This window comes from Mustelus asterias, unplaced genomic scaffold (assembly GCF_964213995.1).
Source record: "Mustelus asterias unplaced genomic scaffold, sMusAst1.hap1.1 HAP1_SCAFFOLD_145, whole genome shotgun sequence".
Classification (NCBI taxonomy): Eukaryota; Metazoa; Chordata; class Chondrichthyes; order Carcharhiniformes; family Triakidae; genus Mustelus; species Mustelus asterias.
This window is the reverse complement of record NW_027590170.1, coordinates 394,476-401,893: the sequence shown is the minus strand read 5'-3', so window position 1 is coordinate 401,893 and position 7,418 is coordinate 394,476. Positions and strand designations below refer to the sequence as shown.

The following is a 7,418-nucleotide window of genomic DNA, read 5'->3' as shown; positions in this document are numbered from 1 at the left end:
TCCAGCATTGTCTGTTTTTGTTTCAGATTCCAGCATCCGCAGTATTTTGCTTTTACCGCCACCATTTACATTCCCTTTGATTTTTTTTCCATCACAACTTTGTCAACTCTTAGCCACGGCTCCCACCCACACCCCCCGCATCTCTCACACTTAAAGTATCAATCTCGTCCTCTTGACCTGTCTTCAGCTTTGATGATTGACCAGACAGATTTGAAATGTTGGGTCTATTCTCTCTCCAGAGATGCCGTCATGCCTGTTGAGATTTTCCAGCATTTTAAGTTTTTCTTTTAAGTTCCAGAATCTGCAGTAATTTGCTGTTGAGTGAAGGAGTCATTCGTGTTCGATCTAAACATGAGGTTTTTTTCCCCCCAAACCTGTCTCGAGTATTTGAAAAACGCTGAAATGTATCGGTCAGATTAAAATGCTTGCTTGCGTCTTCCCTGGTGGTCTAGTGGTTAGGATTTGGCGCTTTCACCGCCGCGGCCCGGGTTCGATTCCCGGTCAGGGAATGTCGATTTTATTGCTGCCGACCAGCACATGATTGAGGAGGGGCTGAAATTACCTCCTGATCGATAACAGGGGTGATCATTGTGCCAGTTTGAACTCCCTGGAGAAACAAAGTAAACCCACTTGCACAATCCCGTCAATTGTCCCCGGCAATTTTTCATTACATTCCCCTTGCTGCTTCCTCCTGTCTAAATGAATAATAATGTATTCTACCCCCCAAATTTCACTGTAGCTCACCACATTCACAGATCAATCGTAACCTCTGCCTCTTCCATCGCTTCTTGTGGGAAATCTGCTGAACAATTTTAGCTGATCACAGCTCTGCTGTGATATCAGAGATTTGTATCTCATTGTTCATCATTACGGTCTCCATTGCTTCATTCCAGGTCACTGTCGCTACAGATAGTCACACAGTCATTCTACCTTCTGCAGCAAATGATATACTCTTCCTTTGCTTTCAGATACTTTCACCTCCAGAATCTGATTACATGCCAAATAAAATGTTCTGTTTAGTTGACAGTTTATCATCAACCCCGGGCCTTGGCGGTGGACGGATTGACTCTGAACGACTTGACCACCCGGCCTCCACCATCATCAGATAAATGTTGCCTTATCCTTCACTCCCTGATTCATTGAATCATCCTCCCTTGCTCTCTATCACAGACCATCCCTTTTGTTCTTTTCACAGGCTGATTCATGACGTTACCATCAGAAAATGTTGGAAATACTCGGCAGTTAATGATTCGTACTGGAAAATCTCAGCAGGACTTGCAGCATCTGTGAAGAGAGAACAGAGCCAGTGTGTCGAATCAGGAAATCTGATGAAGGATCATCCAGATTTGAAACGTTGGTTTCCCCACAGATGCCGTCAGTCTTGCTGAGATTTTCCAGTATTTTCCATTCCTGTTTAATACGTTTCTGCCCAGGATTGAACCAGGAAACTTGCGTGTGTACGCCGAACGTGATAACTACCAGAACAGCTGCGATGCAACGATGTCAGGAAACTGATTCCACAAACACGTCAATTGCCCACAGCAATTTATATTTGCATTGTGTCCCCTGGTACCTCCTGTTAAAATGTTTAACGATACATTCTACTGCATGGAATTCGTTTGATTACATACACGACCTACCTGGTATTAAGTTGATTTTTCTCTACACCCGAGCTATGAGTGCAACAGTACATTCTGCACTCTTTCGTTTCCTTCTCGATGAACGATATGCTTTGTCTGTGTAGCGCGCAAGAAAAATACTTTTCACTGCATGCTAATGGATGTGACACTAATAAATCAAATCAAAGATACTCCATGAAGTTAATTAATTGAACATTGAGCAGTGATGGGCTTCGATCATACGCCTTAACTAATACGACTACCCTGAATTCAATGCCCGAGACTTCAATGCTGTCAGCAGAAGCCATTGGTACCGGATTTGGTATTGACAGTGAACAGAATCAATGAAGTAAAACTGGGTCACATGTCCCATTGAGCCTCCTCCACGACTGAAACAAGGCAGATCCGCAACCCCAACCCCAATTTTCCAGCTTATCCCAATAGACCTTCATTCCCTTAGATTCCAAAAATTACTCCAACTCAAACTTCAATATCCTCATCGACCGAGGATCCACGCACCTCTGGGCGGCTGCAGAATACTGAAGATACACAAGCCTTTGGGAGAAGAAATGTCTCCTTTTCTCAGTCATAAATGGCTGACACATCACCCAGAAAATGTAAGCCCAGAGTGCCTGACCGAGACACGTTTCGCCACTCTTACCCACTTACCCTCACACATTTACCATGGCTAATCCATCTCACCGACATCAACTGCATCAATATGACAGTGGCAATTTTACTGTGTGCATTTTTTTCCAATAATTGGTGGAGAACAAATTAATATTGTGTTGGATCCACATTCAACAACGAACTACAATCTGGGAACTTCCAAGCAGTAAATTTGAATCATGTTCGATCCCGTTCGGAATCGGAGAGCCGATCCTGTATGATAACCCGAACACGAGAGAAACTCTGCTCATGACCAATGTGGCCGGCCTAGAATACAATTCTGCAGTCTTCTGCACAAACGGTGTAGTCTGATTGCTTGTTTCATCGAATTCTAATTCGGCTGAAAACCATGTGGCATATTCAATGATTTAACATAAGATTCAGAAAATAACATTTGTCCCAATTTTTATCCCTTTTTCTATGCAGTTGTACAATATCATTCAAGACATGGCGAAGTGTAAATGTCCTATGGCTGTGAGATAATGCAATGCTTTAGTATTTAACAAAAACAATTTGAAATGAGTCAGTTATTTTGAAAATATTTTGCCACTTTCCAAACGCAATGATCTCTATAATTCAGAAACGGCTAACGCATGGAAGTGTTTAGAATTTTATGTGTCCACAGATGCTGCCAAAACAGCAGAAAAATCTGCTGTTTATGTTACAAATATAGGTTTTATCACAATATAAAATGCACAGCAAGTCGGTAATGATCAGTGGAATGAGGACAGATTTAAACTTTTAAAGAACGGTGCTTTTAAACCTACAAAATGCTGAGGTGGAAAGCAGATAGTTTGAAGTGCTGAATATCTGCTGTGTGTTACCTCGTAGGTTTCATAGGATCAGCAATGACGAGTTTGGTCGGTTTTGGAAATTGAAAGATACACATGAAAAGTCTGGAACTATTTCACCTCACTGTCCATTTTTTGTTCCAGGTAACAACGATTAGTATTTCATTGGCTGAAGGAGTCGATCGTGTTCGTTCTGGATATGATTTTTGTCCAACAATCATATCATTTTTGTGTATTTTTAAAAATGCTGAAGTGGAAAGATGGGCTAAACATTCCATCGTTATCTTCCCTGATGGTCTATCGGATCGGAATCAGTGCTCTCACCACCGCGACCTGGGTTTGATTCCCGGCCAGGGAATGAAAATTTATTGATCGCGTGCAGCACATGAATGAAGAGGACCTGGAATTACTTCCTGATTGAAAATAGGAGTGATCGTTGAACCAGTTTGAACTGGAGCGAGAAAGAATCGTTCATTTCCACAATCCCATCAATTGCCCCCAGCAACTTATTGCATCTGCTGGGGTTGCTCCTGTCAAATGATTACGATACATTCGGCTGCATTAAATCTGAGCTAGTTTCAAATTTCTGGTCGGAAGTGGACGAAAACTGCATTCTTTGTACAAACACACCCAAATCAGCATCAACACTCATAAATTTCTCACATTTGGAACCTCATTGGAGTCCCAATACACAAACAATGCATCCAGAGACTCATGCTGTAAAGAATTCCACAGGTTCACCGCCCTCAGAGTAAAGATATTTCTCCATATCGCAGTTCTAAGTGGCTCCCTCGTATCCTGCAACTCTGAACAATTGTTCCAGAACTGTCCCCGCAGCCCCCCGGCAGCCATAGCAAACCTCACCCCTGTGTCAAGTCTCTAAAGCCCTGTCAAAATTGTGTAAGGTTCAGTAAGATCTCCTCTCATTTTTTAAAACCTGATTTATGAGCCACAAGTAAGGCTTACATTAACACTGTAGTGAAGGTACTATGAAATTCCCCTAGTCACCAGAGTCCGGCGCCTGTTAGGATCAATGCACCTAACGAGCACGTCTTCCAGAATGTGGAAGGAAACCGGAGCACCCGGAGGAAAGCCACGCAGACACGGGGAGAACGTGCAAACTCCACTCAGACAGTGATCCAAGCCAGGAATCGGGCCCGGGTCCCTGGGCACTGTGAAGGAGCAGCGCTAAGCACTAACTATTCCTCCATTCTCCAGAGTTTCTCGCAGGCGATTTGGAATGAGACTCGCTCCCTCACTGAACACACTTCACGCTCGGATAGACAGATTTCTGATTTAACCTGGAATGAAGGGGAGTGGGCGGGAAAATGACATTGAAACCCAGGATTAATTAAAGATTCGCGTTCAGTTATGAAGTTTAATAGCATTTGAAATATATAAATTACTACAAATACGTTGGGATAAATATTCACTGAATTAATAATGTCGATAATACCGATTAACAGCAGAGCTGGAAACACACGAGAAATACTTTCATTGTCGCCCAAGGACGAAATGACAAAGAAAAAATTGTGTAACAATGACGTTGGCGGGGAAAAGAACGCAGAGAAAGTTCCATCGCTGGATGCTCTCGAACCACCAATCTCTCAGTTAATAACCAAGCTCGCTGACCAATCGCGCCACAGAGGATGAGACGACTGTAGCCACGCGTGACATTCTAAATCAGAGTGGAAGCGTTTTCTCTGCAAATTTGTCGCCAGTTCGACTTGCACCGAACTTGATACAGGAAGACCAAAGGATGATTTAGGTCACAAATGTAAACCTTAGACTACTTTACCTCCGCAGTGTTGTTTTGATGTAATGATTAAAAAAACTTCTGCTAACATGGAAAAAAGGCCGTTTGATAGAGCATATAGGGACAAACTGTTTCCACCGCTGGCAGTCAGTAACCAGAGGACTGGGATTGAAGATGATTAAAGACAGAAAGTCTTGCATTTATATAGAGTCTCTTCCGACCAGCGGATGTCACAAAGAACTTTCCAGCCAATGAACGACAGCCATAATTGATAAAAAGTCCAGTTAAATACTGAAGAGGATATCACGAATTCAACAAGGAACCTCTCGATGTGTCGTCAGATGCTCGACAACAGAGCGTCAAGCCTCCGTCTTTCTCGATCCTCCAGCGTCTGTCACGCTCACTGTCTGTATTTGTGTTTGCTCCTCTGTGTGCCTCACTGTGGTTATGTACCTGGAGTGTGTGAACACATTTTTACCATCGAAATCTCTGTTCACTGACTGTATAAATCTTCATGGTAAATGGTACAGAAAATAACAAAAGGTTTGAAGTTGGAAGAGGAATTGACACTTTCTGGGATTTTTTTGTGTGGAGTCTGTTTATTGACTCAGTTCCCACATGTTCCATAGCGGAAGATGATTACAATTTCACTGATCGACATTTGAACGGACAGTGGATTCACTCGGTGTGATAGTGGGTTACATTTCGATATCTACAATCACAGCATCAATTACTGAAAATTTCAATCGGTTTTATGGTATGCACAGGACTGATGTTATTAGTCTAATTTATTTGAAATCGACGCTATTAATTCTATTCCTATCATAGTGTCCCTGCAAAGCAGGATCAGGACATGTGGCCCATAAATTCTGAACCAACTCTCTGATATAGCAGCTGACCCAGTTCTAAATGATCAGCCGCATATCCTGAGACTGTGTCTCCGTCTTTTAGATTCCCTCACCAGCGAAAACAATCTCCTCTCTTTCGTCTGACTCCAGATAATTAACACCCAATTTATTCAGCCTTTCATCATAGGACAACTCCCTCATCTCAGGATCCAATCTTTTGAGCATTCCCTCGACGACCTCCAATGCAAGTCTGTCAGTTCTCCATCGCGGAGATCAAACTGCACACAGTGTTGCAGATGTGGTCTCACAAAAAACAGGTTCCAATTGTGGCAGACTTCTTGATTCTTGCACTTCATTCCCCTGGTAATAAAAACCCAAATACCCATTCACCACTTCGAACATCAACACTTATAACTTTTTCAGCTTTTTCAAATACGTCTTGTCCATTAATCTAAAATATTTGTCTCCTCCCCACAGCTTCATTTCCATCCAACTTGTTGCCGGACGTTTAAACGTAACCTTTGGATCCGGCGAGAATTGGACTCGAGACCACTGGTTTACAAAAACAAACAGTGCTCTGACAACTGAGCTTTGAAGCCAATTACTTGCGAAGATTGACTGTAAGTTTACCATAAACCGTGGAGTGAGGAGCAGGCTGAATTTTTGTTTGGTGATATTTGATGGGGGTGGAAATGTCTCAGATGTCGAACAGGAACTTAAAAGACGGGACTTGAGAGCGGCAGAATCGAACATGTATCAGATCCTTGAGTGAACAATGTTTGCGCCATATAATTTATCGAATGAACTTGTTGTTGTTACATCTTTGACTTTGCCAGGTCTGATACAAGATATCCAGCTCGAAGTTGAGCCTTGTTTTGCCCTTCGCAGACATTAACTGAAAGCAGAAAATGCTGGAGGCACTCAGCAACGCAGTTGATGCTTAACGACCAATCCAAATCATCCTGAAATCGGAATTATTCTGAAATTAACCGCATTAGAAGTGCTCCTGGCTGGTTTTGAACCAGGGACGTTTCGCCTGTGAGGCGAATTTCATAAGCACTTCACTACACAAACACGATGATGGGCTTTGAGCAAACGGATCTACTTTGCTGCAGTAGGAACTAAACTGGTTCCACAAGCCTATCAATTGCCCACAGCAATTTATATTTGCAATGCCTCTGTTGGTTCCTCCATTCAAAATGAATAATGCTACATTCTACTACATTAATTTTTAGTGATTACATGTTCGATTAATGACGTTTATAATATTAATGATATTTAAAGTAAATTGTAGATTAACTGTTAGGTTGGACGTGCGGTTGGCTTAATAGTTTAAAGGACCAGTCATGGGTGTCCGAGTGGTTAACGTGATGGAGTTAAAATCTATTGGGATTTCCCTCTTTTCATCATTGTTGCATTTAATTGTGTGTCTACAGAGCGAATTAAATCAAATCCATGCAAACACTTGGGCGTCTTCCCATTTCCGTTAATTCACATAAACATTCACGGATCTGCCCCCAAACGGGAACACGAAGAAAGCCATATTAGTATTAGACTTGTTTTCATTGTGTTTGCCTCTCCTTAGGCCTCTGTCACTCTGGGTGTGTGTATTTGCTTCGTTTTTTCTGTGTGTTTCAATATGCTTCAGTTCCCAATGGGAATGTAGAGCTTTTTACCATCACAAAATGGTTCATATTGGTTCAAAAGTTAAATCTTGAAATGCTACAAAGAGAAG

The 7,418-nt window shown here is 42.2% G+C and overlaps 1 non-coding gene across 1 annotated transcript; it reads left to right on the top strand.

Moving 5' to 3' along the window:
• The first annotated feature begins 437 nt into the window (after positions 1-437).
• trnae-uuc (transfer RNA glutamic acid (anticodon UUC)) lies at positions 438-509 on the top strand. Its single transcript has one exon. It is a non-coding gene; the product is annotated as a tRNA-Glu (tRNA).
• The last annotated feature ends 6,909 nt before the right edge of the window (positions 510-7,418 follow it).